The sequence below is a fragment of the Mesoplodon bidens genome (genome assembly GCF_964165515.1).
Source record: "Mesoplodon bidens genome assembly, chromosome: 8".
Taxonomy (NCBI): domain Eukaryota; kingdom Metazoa; phylum Chordata; class Mammalia; order Artiodactyla; family Ziphiidae; genus Mesoplodon; species Mesoplodon bidens.
The window spans coordinates 32,066,146-32,089,798 of record NC_138165.1 but is presented as its reverse complement, the minus strand read 5'-3'; the positions used below and the strand labels follow the sequence as shown (position 1 = coordinate 32,089,798).

At 37.2% G+C, this 23,653-nt stretch overlaps 1 pseudogene across 1 annotated transcript; it reads right to left on the bottom strand.

The window, feature by feature from the left end:
- Positions 1-17,553: 17,553 nt before the first annotated feature.
- Positions 17,554-18,529, bottom strand: LOC308621307 (DNA primase small subunit-like; annotated as a pseudogene). The gene has a single exon. The product of its transcript is annotated as a DNA primase small subunit-like (transcript).
- Positions 18,530-23,653: the final 5,124 nt, after the last annotated feature.

The window sequence follows — 23,653 nt, the reverse complement described above, 5'->3', positions numbered from 1 at the left end:
ACAACTCTCTTCCAGAAGTAGCTGTATCCCTTCCAGAAACAGAATGTAATTGTCCTTCAGGACCCCTACCTCCCCATGCCCCAGTATTACAGGTGATGGAGGGAGCAAATCTTGAATGAACCAACAGTACAGGAGGGTTCATATCTTGCCAACACCATCTCTTCTAATGCATAACAAACATCAGCTAAGGTAAATAGCTAATCATCTAAATCAAATGTTCATGAATGGCAAATAAATCAGGTTTTTTTCTTTCAACCATGTTATAGAAAACTGAAAGAATTAACTATTGTTTCATTCTTCTTTCTGAGTCAGATTCTTCTCCAATGTTTGTCAAGCCATTTTGCCTCTTGCTTTATTTTCCCTTCAACGGTTTATCCCTCATTTTAAAAATCCTTAGGAAACTCTCTGCTGCCTTCTACCAGATCAAGTTAATCACCCAAGCTATGGGGTTTCATATTACTTATTCTAATTTAGTTATTAATTATGTCACTACTTGTTTAATTTACATCTTCTTCTCAGAATGTAACACCCAAGGGGTCAGTGAATGTATTGTTCTTACCACGGTGTCTCAGTATGAGCTCTGGAGATTCAAGAACTGTTGTATATGTTATCTGTAAAACAAAATAATAATGTACCAACGTCTAAAGTCATTGGGGTGATTAAACGATACAATGTATATAAAGCTCATTGACTTATAGTTACTACTTAATAAATGTTATGTTTTATTGTTATTAGATTTTTTATTACAGATTATTAAGGAACAATCAGAACAATAAGAACAAGAACGCAATTTCCAGACACCTACTTTAGAATAGAATAAATATAGAGAGGTTAAAGGGAATAGTACCACACTGTAAGTAGACAGGCTTCCTAGGAACTGTGGCTATTTAATGTAAAGTATAATGAGGATTTTGGGCACGCTAGATAAAGGCAGAAAATAAATTATGCAAGATGAGTAGGAAAGAAAGGTAAGATTCCCAAGTGTACTAAATGTATAAATTATTAAAGTCATACTGCATGTGGTCTTTCTTTGCATAGTTCTGGCCTTGGTACAAGTAAACATGTGTAAGAAATTAAAACATAGTACTGAGTGTAATCGGCTTATATTAAGGGCTTAATTAGTATTTGTTGATAAATTAGTTTACAATTAGTGATTTTAGACATTTGCCATGAAATGTAATATATTGTTTAACAGAAACATTTCTCTATGTAGAGGCAAAAATATTTGGAGAACCCCTAGGTGAAACCAAGAAGAAATTTAAAGCTCTGTAAACAGTTTTGCAGGACTTCTCAATATGATTATTTAAGACTGTCTCTGCATATACAGCCTTTCTTCCCTAAGATGACCAAATTGAGGCTTTTTTACTCTTCCTTAAGATCTACTTTTCCCCCTCTCTTCCTGATTCCTATTGTTACCTCTTTCCTCAGGAACTTTGCTCAGTTTTCTGCTTTTTCTTTATCCTCAAATTCTCTCATTAGACTAAACTGTAGATATGCTACACACTCCATTTACAGAAAAAAGTACATATGCACAAACCTAGAAAGTTTTGCATTTAGTTTCTTAAGATTTGTGAACCAGTCTGAAGGTCATTTGTTAATCTTAAAGTAGACAGTGCAGGGCAACAAACTCCTGGTCTTCCGTAGGCTACCGTTCTTTCTTTCTTTTCTCTACCACCTTAAAAGAACAGCTCCTACGTGATGTCTCACTTCCTCCCCATTCGTTTTTTCATTCTACTCTGGAATTTCCCACTGAAATACTCTTGTCAGAGTCACTATTAGAGTATCTTATAGGAATAAAGTATTGTGCAAAGGACACACAGGCTGTGGTGGCTGTCTCCATAAGTTGCTCTATTAGTTTACCTTTCTTTCAGTGTATATTTTCACAACCATTTTGCAAAGTTTACACTACAAAAATTAAAATTGTACGTTTCAATGCCGATTAACTGAAATTATGTATTATCATGTCTTATAATTCAGTAAGTTCATTTTGTTACAATTGCCTTCCCTCTCTGGAAAATCATGTTATGTTAGGATTCTGGGAAGTGAGCAGGCACTGTATACAACTGTGAAAAATGATTTGCTAAATGTCAGAATTAATGGACCCTTTTCAGTTTCCATTTGTCTAACACCTCTGTTGTATTATTTCCTTCTTGAAACTATAGTTTTCTTTGTGTTTGCTCACCCCACACTTTTCTAATTCAATTTCTCTGGCCCATCATCTCAAGAGACCTGGTTTTATTCCAGCTCTTTCTGTAATCCAGGGCTCTCCAAAAGAATTCTCTGCAGTGATAGAAATGTTCCATATCTGCCTAATACAATAGTCATCAGCTATATGGAGCTACTGAGCATTTGAAATATGGCTAGTGGAATTGAGGAATGGTTTTACAAATTTTTATTCTCTTAAAATTGATTTAAATTAAAAAAATGATGTGTGGCTAGTGGCTACCACACCGGGCAGTGCAGCACTAGAAAATAGTGTGATCTTGGAGAAGACATTTTTCTTCTCAGTTGCTTTATTTGAAAAAAATGGGGTCAGAACAGCTGGTTTCAATGATTCTTTATACTTCCAGGTCTAAATTTTGATTGTGCTCCTCCACATGAAAAAAATCATGATTTCCTGTAAACATAAACCCCAAAGATTTTCCTTTTTATGATCTGAAGCAGAAGTAGTTTGAATACTGGAGAAGAGAATTAGCCCTCGGTTAGTTATTGGCATTTATTCAGAGAGCATTTGCACAAAGAAAGTAGAATGTCGCTTAAGGAATTATAGTTTAGTTGCTAAGAGAGTAGATCCTGAAAGTTGTCATGAAGAAAAAAAAATTGTGACTGTGTGTGGTGATGGATGTTAACTAGATTTATTGTGCTGAGCATTTCACAATATATACATATATTGAATCATTGTTGTATACCTGGAACTAACATAATGTTATATGTCAATGATATCTCAATTAAAAAAAAAGAAATTATGGATTGCTGTTATAAGAGGCATTCATATTGGTTTAAACTGAATTAGGAGTCACTGACTTAAATGAGGTAACATAGAACTGACGACGGATTTAATAATTATTCCAATTTAAATGCCTATGAACTGTGTACATTATTTCTTAAGGAATTTCCTCAACATATTTTTCAAGGGTCTGCACACAGTGGGCATTGAATAAAAGTGACTTATTGAAAAACAATTTTAAATTAAGTTTTTCCTTTAGATACATTATATTTTAAATAAGAAAATACCCTATTGCCCCCTGGTGGTCAAATTAAGCCTTATATGCTACACAGTCTACCTCCTGCCCAACTTTCCCATTGTTTTATTCAAGCTTTTTCTTATCAGAGGTAGGGTATTGGTTCAGATCTATTTTCATTTCAGCTGTGATTTTTGTGAGATTAACAATTATACCTGGCATGTCTGAGCTGATTCAATTGCTATATATGAAATAATTCCTTCCCCAAATCAAAATTTCAGAGTGTGTCTGCTCTCTCTTCTCCTTGCTTCCTCTGCTCCTTTCCTCCTCCCTTCCTCTCATTAATAATACATCCATGCACATTTGCAAGGCTGCACATTCATTTAGCTTGCCTTTGCCCCTCCTGTTCAAATTAACTGTAAGGAACAGAAAAATTATTATTAGACATTCAGAGCTGACAATGATCTCTAGTTCAAATCTCTCATTGTAGAAGTTAAGATGTATTTCACAAGGTACATTTAAGATAACAGTGTAAATAATGATGTTAAATGTCCTGCCCACCACTCAGGACTTTCCCTTCTGTTTCCTTCTTAGTTTCCTTCTTAATTTCCTTCTCAATTGACTTAAAGTCAAGCAGACAGGGATTTTTCATTATTAATTTTATACACAAATATTGGTAAATTTTGTGCCAGATTTTGTGCTAAGTGCAAGGCAGACCCTTCTTTCCCTTATGAAAATTGTAGCCTAATAGAGACTACAGATAAATAGTTAGGATTTACAGTACAATGTGATACAACTGCATTAAAAGAAAAAATACAAGGTACTATGGAGGATCAAGAAAAATTATTCCAAATCTAGATGGCAAGTATCAAAAACACTTCCCATCAGAAGTGGTGGCTAAGCTTTGACCAATGTTGCAATTCCAATAACCCCATAGTAGTCAATTTGTCCATTTCTATAAGAAATTTGGCCATGAGGTATAAGAGCAAGGAGCTTATCTTTCTACAGGCTAAGTTTGTTTAGAAATAGGAATTGATTTATAAAGAGAAAACAAAAACAAACTCAGAACCCATTCTCTTCCTGATTAAATACCTGAGTCTCCCATAACCCAGGCAAAGGGAAAGGTAAGGAAAGCAGAGAGAGAAACAAGTAAGCTGGCAGGAAGGCCATTAGAAGATTTTACAATCAATTCAGTAAAACATAATAGCACCAAAGTGCTTCAGAAGAGAACCACATTTTAAATTCTAGGTAGACCATAGGGAGTTTATATGAAATCAAACTTTATTTTAATAAGATAATTTGTTTCAAGGACTCAGAATGCAAGGAAATTTTTGCTACATTTTGGGGGAGGGTAGTTGCTAAAAGGTGACCATTTACATTGGGATCTAGGAAAAAAGAACAACATTTTGAGGGCCAGAATTAGTTGCAAGTTCCAGATCTTGTTTTAGAAAAACATTTGTTTTAGGAAATTATTTGTATTTTAATGATAACTGAGAATTTGTCTTTTGAGACATCCACAATTACGGATTTTAAAATTTACACAAATACCATAATTGTGACTAAAAGAACTTTCTGTGTATAATCTATTGCAATTGCTTTTTGGCTTCCACCCTTGTAGTCATTAAGAATAAATGTCAGTATTTGTAATGGCACAAAAATTAGTTTTGCTGCAATGGTAATGATTTTCAATAGTCCAAGAGCAGGGAAGGAAAACAAAATGCATTTAGAGTGTGAAGATAAGTAAGAAATATATTACTGCTTAGGCAATTCTTGGAGTTTTGGGGACCTTGAGACTAAGAATATTGTGATTATCTGAGAACTCACAATTGCATCTAAAACACCACGGTTTCATTTTACTTTAAATCAGTTAAAATCATTTAGAGTTGAAAATTTGATTGAGAACATTATATACAATACATTCTTCAGCTCAGACTGAAACTTATGGTAGGTATTCATTTTATGGAGGGTCAATTATTTATTGAAGTCAGAGGCATAATGGAGTATGTGAATAATGTAGTATATTGTACTCTCCAATAATTTGTTTGCTTGAAAATAGCTCAGATTCTCTTTTTAGTGGGGCTCCTCATTCCTCACCCAGTTTCCTTCCACCTAAGTTATTCTTCACTTGTTTTGAAGCTTCAAAGAATCCTGAATTGCTTACTGAGTCCCAGTTATTTGGGAGCAACTCAGTCTATGTTCCTCTGACATTTAACAGAGCTGAACAATGATGTTACTATTTAAGTAATTCTATGCTTTCCCATGTGTAGAGATGTAACTAGACCGTAATAAATAGGCCCTTGACTCCAAAAAAATGCAGAATACTAATTTTTTTTCAATTAAAAACACTCCCAACTCTGCAGGTTTGAAAGCCATTTAAAATGGTCATTCAGGGTATTAGTAAAGTGGAAACAAATTTATTAAAAGGTAGCACACAAGGAGCAAAGGCATTGACAGTATGGAGCTATGCTTTGACAATTGTCGTTACAGCCGGCATCATTCAGCACACATTATATGCTGAGCTAAAGGCTCATAAAGGAAGTAAGATTATCATCTCAACATACATAATGAGTCCAGGTAGACTTAATCCAGGGTCCATGTTCTTAACCCCTAGGGGATAACCTCTTAACCTCTATATTCTAAGCCAATTCATAGTCTCCAAACTTTGGTTTACATGAAAAAAAATAGCTTAAAGAAATTATTGCAAATTTAATAGATATGGAGTGAGGTCTAGGGATCAACATTTTAACTGCAGCCCAGATTACAAGTGTAGATATACTAAAGTACTGGGATATACTAGTTTGGCAGGGATCATGAATATAGCAATGGAGTTATTTTGTATATGTGAGCATCAGGTATTTGGTTTGTACAAGTTGGAGGAGCCAGCTTCTTTACTCAGTACCCTTCACTCACCATCAGCTGCCCACACACATCACTGCCCAGCACCAGGCAAGCTCCCTTCTAGGGATGCTCTGTTTACCCAAGAAAAGTGGCACTGGCTTCTTTCAAACATTCAATTTTTCTAATGTAACTGTTTTGGCTAAGCATTGGCATCTTCTTAGAATATTATGCCAAGAGTTGGAAAAACATAATACTCTTCACAGGCCCACTGGGACTGCTGCATGGAAAGCGTAAAGCAACTCTTTCCCAGCTTTACTAAGAGCCATCAGTGACAAGTTAAATTCTAATCCATTTTCTAAACACAGTTAATGGAGATGCTAAAAGGAACAGAAGTAGCCATGTCTTATGTAATAACATAATTTCCAGTTCCATTGTAACTTGTCTGTAAAAGAGAAGTGTTAAACAACATGAAAACCAACTAGCATATTGGTCATTTTTATTCCTTACTTCTAACTACCGATTCTCTGCTTCCACTCTTTTTTAAAGGTATTTCATTTTACAGAGACTATTATTTATAATCATATAAACTTTATCCAGTTTTAGTCACCACACCAAGTTTTACAGTGTCTGAGAAGTGCATAGGGCACTCAAGATAGGTTAACACAACTAGCCAGTGTACTCTAAGAAGTGCTATAAAATATGAAACAAAATGTGTTGGGGTAGAATTTCTGGTTTTGATAAATCTTGCTGTTAGCATTGGTCTTACTAATATATTCTGAATTTCAATATGTGATTTATTTTTTGAATGATAAATTACTTAGGGATATTAACTTGAAGGTGCTCTGCTAGGAGGTATGTTCCAGATTTTAAAAATGTAGTAGTATGGAATAGGCAAAAAAACAGAGTCTATCTAACAGTGTTCTTGAGCATCAAATTATACATCAGCAAATAATTTTGTTCATTAGAAAGGCAACACTGGAAGCATGGAATGTACTTCTGGAGTTTAACAGGCAGAGTCAGGCTATATGCATATATGGGGCACTGCTTACTGTCACCACAGATCTCAAGCTCACCTACAGTTCCTAGACCAATTCTTTGGTCCCAGCTACTGTAAATCCACTGACTTTAGGTGGATCTTGTCCCAACTATAGCAGAACAATCTAATGCTAAATTTTGTGAGGCTTAATCATCCCACTACCTCCGACTCAAAAAAAGTTCCATGCAACAGGTGGAGGAATTTGGCTTCCTGATGGGAGCTGAGACAGTCAGGTGAGACACCTAGAAGTGAAGGCAAATTAATCCCCCATGGGGAAAACTTTGACCAGTGAGAGATAAGGGGTCAGAGGGAACCAGAATAAATTCTCTCTCAATGTCCTCCTGGTTTGGACTATTTGAGATGCAGCAGCTCCATACTGCTTCTATGAAAACATCCAGCAAGCCAAAGCAAAAACTTATCCTTGTTACAAAGCTGTGGCTGCCTCACTCATGTATATCTGTTCTCCCCCTTTAAAAACTCAGAACCTGAAGCAAAAGCTATTTGCTTATGCTTTTTAAAAAAAAAATTTATCAGAGTATAGTTGCTTTAGGGTGACTGTGGTCCCTCAGACCTCAGCTCCTGTGGTGTTGCAATCACCAATAAAAAAGCAGGCACATAAACTTTTACTTCAGATTCTGTTTTCTGTGTAACCCTATTGAAGACAATGTAGCTGGCTGGGCAGTGTTTATAACATAATTTCCATCCTAATGCAAGTTTCAAAAGGTTTATGAGTTTGTTCAGCTCCAGTTGGAGGGAACATAGGAAGCCATACAGAAATATACTTCACTAGAACAGGCTGAGTTAGGGAACTCAGAAATTGCTCCAACAGGGAGAGTTGTATGCCCGAAACTGTTTACTCAAGGCTGCCTGAGTATTGTTAAAGGAGATTTGGAATTGTGGTTGGTAGGCACAGTTACAGACTTTAAGATTAAGAAGACTTCTGAAAGGCAAGGGAAAGGAAATATGATAATATAAAAAAAGGAAATTGGAAAAATCAAGAAGCAAAAGAGGCAAATCATTCAGAATTCAGCTGAGAAGGAGCCCTGGCTTGGAAAAGGGAGTCTAGAATAAAATGTTTTACTAATGTCCCACCAGCTTTCCATTCTTGAAGATATATCAGTATGATCATGGTATATTATCATTTTTACTTATTATTGGATTTGATACGCTAATATTTTGTTTAGGGTTTTTGCATCTATGATCATGAGAGACATTAGTATACAATTTGTCCTTCTTATAAAATCCTTGTCAGATATTGGATCCATGGTTATGCTGACCTTATACCAGCAATCACTTTTCTATTTTCTGAAAGAGTTTATGTATACGTCTAGAAAAGTTCACATGTGAAACCATGGCTTTTATGCCGTATTCAAATTTTTAAATAAGTATAAAATTATTCACATTTTCCATTTCTACCCAAGACAAATTTGGAAAATTACATTTTTAAGAAATTTGTTTACTTCATCTAAATGTTTAACTTACTGGAATAGAGTTGTCCATTATACTCTCTCTTATCTTTGTATACTAGAATATGTAATGATGTTCCATTTTTAAAATTCTTGATTTGGTAATTTCATTTTTTCTTGATCAGTTTTGTTATTTAAAACATTTTTTTCTTAGTGTTTTTAAAGAACTAAATTTAGTTCTGTTGAGTCCTCTATCGTTAATTTTTCTATTTCATTGCTTGTGCATCTTATCTTTATTATTTATTTTCTTCTCTTGTATTTTGGTTTGATTTGCTGTTATTTTCTAGCTTCTTTAGATGGATTCTCCAATTCTTTTTTTTTTTTTGCCATACACGGGCCTCTCACCGCTGTGGCCTCTCCCTTGCGGAGCACAGGCTCTGGACACGCAGGCTCAGCGGCCATGGCTCACGGGCCCAGCCGCTCCACGGCATGTGGGGTCCTCCCAGACCGGGGCACGAACCCGCGTCCCCTGCATTGGCAGGCGGATTCTCAACCACTGCACCACCAGGGAAGCCCACATCTTCAAATGGTATCACTGGTATATTTGGATCTAGATCTATCAGCTTACTCTTTTCCATTTTTCCCTTTTGCTTATTTCCTTTTTCTTCTTTCTTGACTTATTATGAATTAATCAAATGCATTTTTAATATTTCTATTTTCCCTCTTATTTATTTTTTAATTTTATTTATTTATTTATTTTTTTTGTGGTATGCGGGCCTCTCACTGTTGTGGCCTCTCCTGTTGTGGAGCACAGGCTCTGTACACGCAGGCCCATCGGCCATGGCTCACGGGCCTAGCTGCTCCATGGCATGTGGGATCTTCCCAGACTGGGGCATGAACCCGTGTCCCCTGCATCGGCAGGTGGACTCTCAACAACTGCACCACCAGGAAAACCCTAGGGTGATGTAGGGTGATGATTTTAATTCTAGATAAACTCTGTTTTCATTTTGAGGAGAGAGTTTTCAATGAGTCAAAAATAAATCTTACACAGTTTCTAGTCCCCTCCAGTCTTCCCAGGAAACAGCTGCTGTCTGTCCAGCTAGTTTCTCAAGCCAGAAATTAGGAGTCATCCGTGGTGCTTTCTTACTGATCCTCCACCCACTCCATCATTATTAGTGAAACCTGTTGATACACTTTTAAACAGCTTTTAAATCCATATACTCTCCACATTTATGACATCACTACGCTGTTCCTAGCCACTATCAGCTCTCACCAGTACTAATGCAATAGCCACCTACTGGTCCATTCACATATCCTCTTCTATTCCAAGCAGTCTCTGAAGAAAAACCCTCTCACAATGTAAAAGTGATTATATCAATCCATTTCTCCTAAAGACAAGATCAAAATCATTATTAAGATCCTCAGAACCCCACATGGTCTGACATCTTTCTACCCATTCAGTCTCCTTTCACTCCAAGCACCACCTAACTGAATGTACCTCAGCTGCACTTCTTCCTTTAGTTCCTAGAAAAGGCTATACTACTTCACTTACTCATCCTTCAGATTCCAGGGAAAGCTTCATTGACAATCCTGAGTATATTAAACTCCTCTACTTTTACAATTGTAGCAATTACAACATTAATAATTTAACATCTGCATGTCTGATTATTCAATGTTTGTCATCCTGCTTCTACAAAAACTAAATGCAGACAGAAACCTAGTTTGGTTTTTCTCTTCATGACTATCATGACCATCTAGCACAGGATATGACACATAGTGTTGGCTCATTAATAATTTGCTGAATGAAAATGAATGAAAAAATGATCTGGCAACCTTAAATAAAAGCAATTTTAGTCTCTACTATATTATCTTAGAAATTCTCAAGTCTCAGTATCTTACTAAGGCATGTTCTTAAAAATCATTTCCCCATTTTTTTTCACTTTCAATATTTCTTATACCTCCTAGTCATCTCTGTTTCTTTTCTCTTTCCTGTTTTCTCTCCCAAGAAAAATCCTGTGGTTTAGCCAAAGCAAATCCCACTAGCCTCTCTTCTTCTCCAGCTTTTCCTTTTACTCACTATTAGGATAAGTATGGGGATCTCTGGTTAGTAGGAAATCCTTAAAGAAATAAGTGAGGACTGGGAAATATTAATGGTTAACATCTACTAAGGGCTTCTTTATGTGTCAGGTGCTGATTTCAGTACTTTACATGGATTGGTTCAAAAACCCCATTATGTAAACGCTAAAACAATTCTCATTTTATTGAGGAAAGATATGAGGCACAAAGGAGTTAGTAATCTATCAAGATCAGAGGAATGATAAATGGTTGAGCCCTGTCTGAACTTAGAAAATCTGAGACCACTGTCTATCAGTAAGCAGTAGGCTACTGTCTCCCTCAAGTAACAAAATAATTCTCAGTGGTGGTGAGCTTGGAAAAGGCTGTAAAAACTCACGCATTTACATTGTTTTGTGCTTGTCACACACACACACCCCCATCCAGTGTCTAGCATAAACTCTAGAAAATGGCCAATAAAATATCAGTAGAATGAACTAATGAATGAAAGAATGATTAACCAATGAATCAGTCTGTCAAGTGGTATGACTTAAGGTGTTGAAGCAACAAAATGATGTACAAGCAGCTTGTGTTAAGAAGAATAATCTGTAGGATAGATTGTAGGAAACAGCCTTGAAGAAACACCAGTAACTAGACACTTATAATAATTTACATAGGAAATGGTAGGAGTTGGACTAGAATATAATCATGAAGCTGGTCAGATAGATACTTTTTATAAAATTTCTTGAATGTGAAGTTCTTTTTCTATTTTTTCTCTGACTTCCATTTACATATCTGCAGAAGGACAGATAAGGCAGATAATGGGGGAGGGAAGGCAATTCACATCTATAAATTGTTTAAATACATTATGGTCCAAATTTTAAAAATTACTCTCCAAAAAAAGACCAGCTTCTGCCTTAACAGAACTTATTTCCTATTTAATATCCCATAGGGATTATATTAACCTCTTTCATTGTATTATAGTTTTAGTGATAAGGAAGGAACTTAAACTGTTTCCAAAGAGGTCTTTTTCTTTTTTCATCTGTATTACTTTCTTTCTCTTCCCTAGACCACATTAAATTTAGACTCAGGTTTGTAAATGCTACTGAAGTAGATAGAACACTACCTTCCTCCTCTCCTGCCAAAGATGTCCATATCCCAATACTCAGAATATCAATGTTAACTTACCTGGCAAAAGAGACTTTGAAAATGTGATTAAGTTAAGGATCCTCTGATTAGGGAGACTATCCTGGATTACCTGAGTGGGTCCAGTGTAATCACAAGGGTCCTAATAAGAGGGCGGCAGGGATATCAGAGTCAGAGAGAGTTTTGAAGATGGAATGAGGGGCCATGAGCCAAAGAGTGCAGGAGGGCTCTAGAGGCTGGAAAAGGCAAGGAAACAGATTCCTCTCTATAGCCTCCAGAAAACATGTAGCCCCTATGACACCTGGATTTTAAGGTTTCTGACCTTCCATACTATAAGGTAATGAACTTGTGTTGTTTTAAGCCACTATGTTTGTGATAATTTGCTACAACAGCAATAGGAATGTAATACCCCTACAGTATACCCATAACTTATTATTATTATTTTTATTTCAAGGTTGGCAAAGGAGCAAAAGGACTAGTATTGATTCACCTCAAAGGGTCAATTATTTTGCTATTGCTGAGGACAGAGACAATTAAAGTTAATTCTTGGAACATTATAAAGTTAACGTCATTCAGTTTTGTTTTGTTTTCAGAGATGCTTTAAGTGGCTTCAATATAGTATCTTAGTTTTTCGAAACTGGATTACCCCTGGAGGAGTAAAAGATTGATAGTGAGAGAAGGGAGAGAGGCAATGTAGATGTAAAAACATGTTATGTGCTTAATCTATAAAGTACCAATTTTTTATTCCATTGTTTAAGATTATCAGAGGAAAAAAAAACAATAGCTCCTGAGAACTAATGATATAAATCCAAGCATATATCATTTTTATATATAAACTTTATTACATAAAAGGCATTCTGGAATTATATTGTTTGAAACAAACTTTTCTAGAAGCAATGCTTACATTTTCCTCTGTGTTAATTACTCCCTTCATCCATATCCTAAAGTATAATTTACATTTCAAATAGTATATTTTCCACTATAGTACAGTCTTTCATTAATTTACCCATAATCTAAAACTCAATTTCTTCATTGTTTCCAATTAATACATGATTATCTTTTCCCATTTGTTGTACATCTATGCTATCTATCTGCTGGTCAGAAGCTTTCCAAGGCTGATTGAATTTATATTTAAATAACAGTGGAAAGAATTCATATCTTAGTATAATCTTATACTCAAACACAACAGACTGGGGAAAGAAACCTATTTTCTTTATATATTATTACTGATGCTATGTAGATAAACCAGGAATAATTCCAAAGTATCTTCTGACTGTGCTTCTTAAATGATGTGTGATTAACAAGTTTTAGTCCTCAAAGTAATTTAAGAAAAAACTTTCTACCTGCCAGACATCCCTCTCACCTCAGTTACACTTACTCGGGGAGAATTCTCACAACCCAAACAAAGTTTTGCTTTCTCAGTAGTTTCAGAGTGCAAACTGACAGGCTGTGATCTCACTAAATGATGCCAAGAGAATCTGTTATTTCTGTTTGATTGCATGAAAGCATAGCTCTAATGAGTGTCCTGAGTCATAGGCTTAGGTAATATCTCTAGAATCTAGAATCTAAAAGAAGAAGCCATTTAAAATGTCATAGACAAATGAGTTTTTTCCTCAGCTCAGTAACTTATTGGCCTTGCCACCGTTTTTTCAGTTAAAGACTTTATCTTTGGGCCTGAATTAAATTCTTCTTACATTAAGGATGAACATTAAAACTCCATGAAAACAGAGACTGGTGACTATCCTTCCTTTTACATACTTGTTCTTGCATCAATCATCACTTCACAGTTGAATTTCATCATGTCAAACGGTTCATCTAAGTAATGATGACCACTGACCCTTGTAATTCATTCCACAGTCTTTTGCAATTTCATATTGTCTCATTAGGTTCACTTCTAGCCCATTTCATGATCAGGCTGTAATTTGTTCATTTTCCATTAACTTCATTATAGGCAATTATTTAAGAAACTTTCTTAAAGAGTTGTCAAATGGAGAGAAAATCAGCAGATTTTAGAGTTACTCTGCCTTTGGGTACACTCTAGGTAGATGACAACATTCCAGAAACAATCCGGATTTGTTCTTAAGTAGTCTCAGACATGTATTGTAATCTCTATGGCTCCTATTGTCAAGAGGTTTGAGGGAGCCTAATTAATCACTCTTCCCATCTTTGGGAACTTAACCGATTTAAGTCAGACAAAAAGCCAGTAAGTATTAAAATAGGCTCAGAATTTTTACCAGTAAAGCTGGAGTGAAGAGTATAGCAGGGTCTTTCTACCTTTATTTTGATCCTAGGACTTGAGACCCTCAGGTCTCTGACCTGTCTGTCTCATTGCAGGTGGATGAGCTGGGCCTAAAAGAAGCCCTGATTCTTCTGCATACTACATGGAATTTGCAAGAGCAAGCATTAGCTTTTCCTAGACACAGTTCTCTCCCAAAAGACAAGAGATAATTGGGTTCATGCTGCCTAAATCATAATGCCTGGGTCCTAACCTCATGATTATGTGATTCGGGGAAGGGCAGACTCAATCAGAATGCTCACTTCTTCTACCATGGGGAGAGCTCAATACTGGAATAAGGTGGGAAAGGAGGATGTGATGAAGTGTTCCTTCCTGAGAAATGGAGTGAAAGTTCCTTCATAGAAAAATGAACATGGAGAAATAGCTCCCTGCACCCAGGAAAAATACCCTGACTTGTCAGGTATATGACACCCTGACTTCCAAGTATTTCTGTGGAGCTGTTTAGAACTTGGACTCAGCAGAGATGACTTTAAATCCCAAACTACTACCTTTCAACTAGAACATTGGATAAATATATTAAGTGTCTAGACCCCTATTTCTTCATCTGCCATAGGGCAATGATATCAGTACCTACTTCACAGGTTGATGTGGATATTAAGCGAGAAATTACATGTAAAACGCTATATAAAGTGCCTGACCTATAGAAAGGCCCCACCAGAATGATAACTATAACAGTAATTGTAATTATTATTATCACTATTATTATTCTCAACTGAATATCTTCTTCTTTGTGAATTGAACTTGCTTATATATTCACATGCATATGAATGGTTCCTGTTCACTTATTGAAATCAGTAACTCTAACCCAGAGTCAGCAAACACAGCCCATAGGCCAAATTCATCCCCAAATCCCTCTTTTTTTTCTTATAAACAAATCTGTATTGGAAAACAGCCATATTTTTTTCATTTATATATTGATTATGGCTGCTTTTGAGCAACAATGGCAGGTTGAGTGGTTGAGACAGATGCCAGACAGCACCAGCTCACAAAGCCGAAGATATTAACTTTTGGGCCCTCTACAAAAAATGTTTGGCAATCACTCCTAACCTCTGTGCAGGAATACGTGAAACATCAAAATGGACCCAACCTGGGTGGTAAGAAACACTTATGGCAATTCAAAATTAGAGCATCGATCCATTTTGATAAAGGTAATGGTTAAAAATGTGAAAGTGCCTCTGATTTGGGTTTATGAGGCAGTCATACTTTGAAAACTTTGCTGCGATGACTTTGAAAACTTTGCTGCGATGACTTTGAAATAATACTGTATTTGGCTGCTCCAACCAGACACAAATAGGCATGTTTTTGTTTTATATTATTGTTTCTTAATAAAATGTTTTTAAGCAAATTAGTCCTTTTCACCTTTACTAATTCTCTTCCTTATTTGAGATTGTCATTCTTTTTCTAATAGTTTAAGGTAAATACCAACTCCTCTATTTTTCATCTTTTTTTATTAATAACAAAGTATTGTGAGGGTACAATATTTCCTCAATCCTGCTTTTTCTGTAACCCCTAGGTTCAGTTATAAAGTATTGTCCTTTTCATTGATTTTTAGTTTATAATTTTATTTTTCTGTTTCCTTTGATTCAAGAGATGGGTGTGCTGCTTAACTCCCCAATAACTATGATATTAAAATTCTTTCTAGTTTTATTATATTATGAGAATATGATATATAAACATTTTACTTTTTGGATTTAACATATTCATTTTAGCTAAATGCATGATTTTTTTTTAATTTCCAAAAGATTATTCTCGATTTGGTGAATTTAAGACCCCTCACATATATAGCCATAGTTATGTACTCAGATATACCAATTGCACTATTTATAGCCTGTATGTCTTTACCTGTTTTTTGTGTAATATCTCAATCCAACTCCAATATGGATGTATTGAAATCTTCCACTTGCACTAAAAGAAAGAAAAAAACCCACACAATATGACCTCATTCATGTATATGTAAAATTACCCTTAGATGTGTGTGAACTTTCTTATTCCCAGGTGTTACTGCCATCCTGACTGCCATCACCATCCATTCTTATTTCTACCAAATCAGGGTTTCTATCATCTCATACCTTCCTATTTTTTAAAGTTGATATATCTGTGAGTACTTCTATAGATTGGCCCTGTAAATATTTGGCAAATTCCTTAGATCTAAGAATAGCTTCTTTAGCATGGTTGTTTTTCAGGATAGTAATGAAGAAACACCAAGAAACATCCCTTTGACTGTACCTGCTTTGAGTCAGTGCCCAGCCTCATGCTACCTGCCTAGTCTTTGAGTCTTGCCCATGACATATAAGATTTTATTTACAAGATGTGATTCCATGTTTAGGACAGTAGGTGGGACTAAAACCTCAATGCTTCTCATAAGGAACACTGATCTGGGTTTTCTCCCAGATAAACTCTAATTTAGATTGTTTCTTACTGAGCCACTTTCTTGATCCTCATATACAGACCACAATCCAGAGTATTTGGTTTTTGTACACAGTCTTTAATATTTCTTTAAAAAATTAAAAAAGAAAGAAATGCAAGGCATTTAAATGTGTTGACTACATTATAGCATCTGTTATATATAAACCAAAAGATTAAAAAAAAAAAAAAAGACTGTGTGCTTATAGAGAAAACAATGTTAAAGGAAAGAAAAATTTCATTGTCATGGAAAGCACTAGCCCAAAAGCCGGTTTCTCAATGTTTCTCAGAAGATAGAATGTAAACCAGAACAACTGCTTTGTTCAGATTGGTTGTAAAACCAAGCAAAATAAATCTGACACTTCAAAATCTATCACACAAAATCAAACATGGAAGAAACAAAATCTTTAAAATTCAATTTAAGTATCTAGATATATGGAAAGTCCAAGTGTTTTGACAAATACAACAGGTTTTATGTTGGTGAAATGAAGTTGGTTATTTTTTCTAAGCTGCTTCTTTAAGGTAGACTAATCCAATTGTTCTCTGAGGGAAGAAGTTAGGAGTTACAATTGCAATAGCTGTAAAAAATACTCTACTGGACCCTAATATTGTAATCTAGTAACTCATATCTTTTGAAGTTTTGGTAGGTTTAGATGTCTAGTTCAAAATAATTTTTAAAAGATGGTCAGTGGGCTATGCTCTGACCAATAAAAATATTAGTGAGCAAAATTAGGAAGTGACACATTCCACATACAATTAACTTAAGTATCTAAGACTTAAGGACAAAGCCCTCATTCACCTAGAACATCCACTCCAGAAATATGGAGGGTGTATCCAGTGAACTGAGATTAAAGTTTTAGACATATTACTGCTCACTTACCTCTGTATATGGCAACCAGGAGAACTGTGTATTCATATCAGAAATCTTAGAATTATCTTTGTACAATATTAAATTTTACAAATTTATCTGCAATCCACTTATTCTTCCCATTATGGCTCCTTCCAGGAAACTTGACACTCTCCTTTGGTGGCCTCAGGAATCGTTTCAACATAATTATTTCTTAAGAAAAAAAGATTGCTTTGAGCATAAAATGCATATGTGGTTCTGCCATATTTATTAAATGGATCTTGAAGTATCTGATTGTTGGTTGAAGGTAGAAGATATCCACACTGGTTTGAAGGGAGTTGTTATCTTCAGAAGTGTTTTTGTAAATCACTCTTCTCAATAACTTCTCCTTTTGTTGATTTACTTAAACTTTCAAGAAACTGTTCAGAAACTTTTACATAAGGAGCCAGGCTGGTCTTCTTATAATCTCTGATTCTATGCTTAATATCAGATTCAGCTTCCTTCTCTTTTTCCTATTCACTAGTGGAAATAGTATCCAATTCATGGCACATGGTGCTTATGGTTGGTACAGTAAATGGATCAAACTGATCTACTTTCTGTAAACCAATAAGCACACTGCAATCTGTTTTAGGTTGACCTCTAAAAGGGCTCTTCAGTCAATGGTTGATTCCTTTGCTAACACTGATATCCAGCTGTGGAAAACAGTAGTGCAGCGCGATCTCTCACTATAGCCAGGGTCCACATTTGTCATTTTCGATGTTATTCTGACACCTGCTGGCTACCTGCTTCAAATGCTCCCAACCCTGAAGCGAACGGTGATGACTTTGGAAGCATTGTTGATGTTCATCATGAATTGTTTCAGAAACAAGGCCTACAATCTTATTCCAGATTTATTTTCAAGAATATCTTGATCAAGACATATTCGTTAATGTATTTTTTTTATTATGTTTATAGATTTTCTAACAAAAGGGTTAATTTTTTCACTTAGGTGAACTTTCTTTGTAAAGTCTTGGCCACCCTTAACAAGCCTCAAATACTCACCTACCCCACAAAGTACTTCAGAGGGCAATTTTCTGATTCATCCCAGACCCAGCAATGAACACCTCTCCTTCCAGAATATACCCAGAGACGATGCTTAAATCCCAGATCCTCGGGCTTTCCTGGTGGCACAGTGGTTGAGAGTCCGCCTGCCGATGCAGGGGACACGGGTTCGTGGCCACAACAGTGAGAGGCCCGCGTACCGCAAAAAAAAAAAAAAAAAAAAAAAAAAAATCCCAAATCCTCCTTCAGGGCTCTGTCGATGGTGCATATGACCGATGTCATGAGAGCCCAGCACTTAGAACATTTGTCTACATCCTCTTTTCCAGATCACTCTGGTTGTTGAAGGATTAGTAGTGAATGTAAATATCCTTCCAACGTAAATGAATATTCACGGTGCCGAAAGTAATTTAGTAATTCTTTATCACTCCACCATAGTTGAGCCAGCAACAGTACTGGGCATATGGAAAGAGCCTCTGGTAATAAAGCTTAAGCAGCTTGGGCAGCTGGGCGGCGTCCAACGCCTCCACAGAGCGCGGAACTCGTCCCAGGCCGGATGGCCCAGAGAATTGGCGGGAACCTCAAACCGCAGCCTCGGCCACTGCGCAGGCGCGTCGCGGCCTCACCGGCCGTCTGCAGCCGCCCCCGGGAGTTGTAGCTCCCGCTTGGGAGATGGCCTGGCGCCCGGAGGCTCTGCAGCATCTCTGCCCATCCGCTCTGACAGTGGGTCCAATGCTCAGATGGAGAGAAGGAGGCCATGCCTATTCCAGAAAGAAGTTCTTCTGCGGGAAGGTGAGCCCTTGAGCATATTGAGAAGCAGCAGCCCGGTGAAGAGATACGTGAGGCAGGGCGAGGTGTGTGGGAAGGGGCGGGATGTCCCAGGTACTCCCCAGGCACGCCCCTCCTCCCGAATCTCCTCTCTGTTCACCAACCGGAAGCTCCCAGAGTGATTTTTTTTTTTTTTTTTTTTTTTTTTTGCGGTACGCGGGCCTCTCAGTGTTGTGGCCTCTCCCGTTGTGGAGCACAGGCTCCGGACGCGCAGGCTCAGCGGCCATGTCTCACGGGCCCAGCCGCTCCGCGGCATGTGGGATCTTCCCTGACCGGGTCACGAACCCGTGTCCCCTTCATCGGCAGGTGGACTCTCAACCACTGTGCCACCAGGGAAGCCCCCAGAGTGATTTTTAGTACACTACAACTTGCGTGCTGCAAAACCCCAAAAACCCATGTATGCCTGAGGACGAGGAGGTTGAGATAGAGGGGGAAGGGTAAGCTTATTTGCCCTCTCTGCTCAGGTGCAACTGCTGCCAGGAGTCTGAGCTCCACAGAGTATGAATTAACTTGAGATGGAGTTCAGAATTTGCTTATTAGTCTCCAAAACTTCATGGCCAAAATGGTTTAGAAATTGGCCAAAATAAGACATGATTTCTGTCTGAGTAAAGCTTCAGTTGATTCTTTCAGACCTGGTTATCTAAATTTCAGAACAGTGAGAAAAAGAAACCACTCAATTGGTACTTGACTCTGGTTCACTGATTATGTAAAATAATGCAAAAAGTTAGCATTACTCACATTTTGGGGAGAGGATCTGGCTTAAGAGTATTTTTCCCTATCCTAAGACCATAAATATATGCTCCTATGTTTTCTTTAAGAGTAGTTCTTTATTAGTCTGTTATGCTTTTTTTTTTTAAGTCTGGTGAAAAAAAGAACTTGCTGGGGGAGAAGGCCATGGAAGATAGAATATATTTAGTATCTGTTCTGTATTTCAGGAAGATAGAGATATTGTTAAATTTTTAAAAAATGAAAGGAGAGGCAGCAACCAGAAAAAAATTGAAGGGTGTATGAATTTAAACCCATCAAAGGAAATCTGATCTCTCAAGTGCAGGGCAGGAAAGGAAAAATGGAAAAAATATAAATAAAAGAAATACAAAGAAACTTGGACAAGATAAAGAAAGAAATACAAACAAATAAAGAAGGAAATGCAAAGAAACTTGGACAAAACTTGTATTAATGAGCACTGGCTGTCATTACAAAATACCATAGACTGAGTGGCTTAAACAACAGGCTTTTATTTCTCACATTTCTGGAGGTTGGGAAGTCCACTATGAAGATTCAGTTCCCTGGTAAGGGCTCTCTTCCTGGGTTGCAGAAGGCTACCTTCTCACTGTTCTCACATGGGGGAGAGAGAGGAAGCAAGCTCTCTGATGTCTCTTCTTATAAGGGCCCTAATCATAAGGGTCACACCTTCATGACCTCATTGAAATCTAACTGTCTCCACCTCCAACTGCCATCACATTTGTGGCTAGGACTTCAACATGTGAATTTTGGAAAGACACGGTTCAGTCCATACTGTTCCACTCCTGGCTCCACAAAACTCATGCCATTCTCACATGCAAAATATATTCACACCACTCCAGTAGCCCCAAGCCTTAAATCTTTTGAGAATTAATTCTAAATTCAAAGTCCAAAGTCTCATCTAAATAGAAAATCAGATATGAGTGTTAATCGAGGTATAATTTATCTGAGGCAAAAATTCCTCTCCAGCTGTAAAGTTGTGAAACCAGACAAGCTCTGTGCTTCCAAAATACAATTGTGGGACGAGCATAGTATAGACACCCCCATTCCAAAAGGGAGAAGTAGGAAAGAAGGAAGCGGTGATGAGTCACAAGCAGGTCAAAAACTAGCATGGTGAATTCCATCAGATTATAAGTCTCAGAATAATCCTCTTTTGTTTGATGCTTTGCCTTCTGGAACCATTGAGGCAACAGTTCTGCTCCTGCAGCTGTGCAGGGCAGAGGTCATGCCCTCAAAACTCTGTCAGGTGGAGGTCATTTCCCCAAGGCTCTTCCAGGTGAGAATCTAGCCTTGAAGTTTCTGGGTGACCCCAGCCCCACAGCTTCAGTCGGGAGCCATATGGCCTGTTGAAACTGAACTGGTGGCCTTAATGATCTCTGAATTGTATGCAAGGCCATTCTTTCCGTTTTTTTAAATTGAGGTATAACTGATATACAAGATAATATTAGTTTCAGGTGTACAACATGATTTGATATTTGTGTATATAGTGAAATGATCACCACAATAAGTCTAGTTAAGATCCCTCAGCATCTGCAATTACAAAATTTTTTTTATTGTGATGAAAAATTTTAAGATCTACTCTCTTAGCAATTTTCGAGTATGCAATACAGTGTTGTTAACTATAGTTACTATGCTGTACATTACACACTCATGACTTATTTATTTTATTTTTAAAATTTATTTATTTATTTATTTATGGCTGCATTGGGTCCTCGTTGCTGTGCGCGGGCTTTCTCTAGTTGCGGCGAGCGGGGGCTACTCTTCGTTGAGGTGCGCTGGCCCCTCATGACGGTGGCCCCTCCCACTGTGGAGCATGGGCTCCAGGCACACGGGCCTCAGTAGCTGTGGTCCATGGGCCCAGTAGTTGTGGCTCAGGGGCTCCAGAGCACAGGCTCAGCAGCCGTGGCGCATGGGCCCAGCTGCTCTGCAGCACACGGGATCCTCCTGGACCAGGGCCTGAACCTGCGCCACCAGCATTGGCAGGCGGACTCTCAACCACTGCGCCACCAGGGAAGCCCATACTGGAAGTTCGTACATTTTGACCCCATTCACCCATTCTGTCCACCATCACCCACCCCCACCCCCAGCCTCTGGCAACCACCAATCTGTTCTTCTCTGTATCTATAAGCTTGTTTTCTTTCACTGTCATTCTTTTCTTTTCTTGAAGAATAGTGCATGTTTGCAGCCGAAAATCTTTATTGTCCTGTCCTGTAGAATCTAAGAAGTCCAGTAACCTTTCTTTATTTCATCCTGTCTTGATCCCCTTCAATTCAAACTGGCAGTGTTTCTGCTTATATAATCTCATAATCTCTTTATCAAGTGATGATCCAGCCATATCCTTGGTGTTATCTTCCGAATACACTTTCTCATTTTTTGAAATATGGACAGGCTGAGAATTTTCCAAATCTTTAAAGTGTGTTTGCTTTTTGCTTAACAATTCCTTCTTCAATTCATCTCTTCTTGAATTTTACTATAAGGAGGCAAGAGGAAACAAGCTGCTCCTTCAGTGTTTTGCTTAGCAATGTCCTCAGCTAAATATCCAGCTTCATCACTTGCAAGTTTTACCTTCTACAAAACACTAGCACACAAAAACATTCAGCCAAGTTCTTTGCTGCTTTATAACAAGGATTACCTTTCCTCTGGTTTCTAATAAAATGTTCCTCATTTCCATCTGAGACCTCAAAATGGCCTTTAACATCCATATTTTTGCCAGTATTCTGCTTATGATTATCTATGTATTTTCTAACAAGATAGAAGTTTTCTCTCCAGCTTTCTTCTTTTTTTTTTTTTTTCCTGAGTTCCTCAGAATCACTCTTAATGTCCGTATTTCTAGCATATAGCTCAGAACTCATCAGGCAGGTCTTTACCCATTACCCAGTTCCAAAGCTGCTTCCACATTTATAGATATTTGTTGTAGAAGCACCTTACTTCTTGGTATCAAATTTATATTAGTCAGCTCAGGCTACTGTAACCATAGACTTAAACAGCAGGAATTTATTTCTTACAGTTCTGGACACTGGGAAGTCCAAGATCAAGGTGCTGGCCCATTTGGTTCTCCATTGAGGGCTCTCTTCTGGCTTGCAGATAACTGCCTTCTTGCTGGGGCCTCGTATGGCAGAGTGAGAGCAAACAAGCTCCCTGGTGTCTCTTCCTAGAAGAACACTAATTCCATCGTGAAGCCTTCCACCTCATATATGGTATATATGTTACATATAATATATGTATATAAGTGTATGACATATTTATATAGTATATAAATATGTTATATTTAATATATGTTTAAATCCAGCCATAGTTACTAAATCAACTTAAAGTCAACAAAAGCTATAAAACAGGAGCTAACTTGGCAAGAATATGTAATTTTATTAAGAAAATAGTTGTATTAAATTTATTAAACAAATTTGCATAAATAAAACTCAGGACTTGTTGGGACAAGATAAGCAGATTGGAGTGAACAGAGTTTAGAGCACATGGCTGTGTAGACAAATGGATGCAAAACTATACAGATATACTGGAGCCAAACTGTAAGTATTATTACTTTAAATTTTAGCCTACTATTGTTGGGGCGTATGGAAGGCTTTCACAAAAGTTAAATGGCATGACCAGAATTATATTTTAAAAATATAATTACGGCAATGGAATCAAAGCTGAATTGAAACAGAGAGCAAGAGGACACTAGAGAAAATGTAATTAACCAGGAGGTTTCCTCAGCTAAAGAAAATAAGGTCCTATACCAATGGTAAACTAATTTCCTTTCAGTCAGTTAAAGTTACTCCCGTGTTCAGGAATCTATCATGGCTCATTTTCCACTGGTGAAAGCCTCAAATCTATCTGGCATTA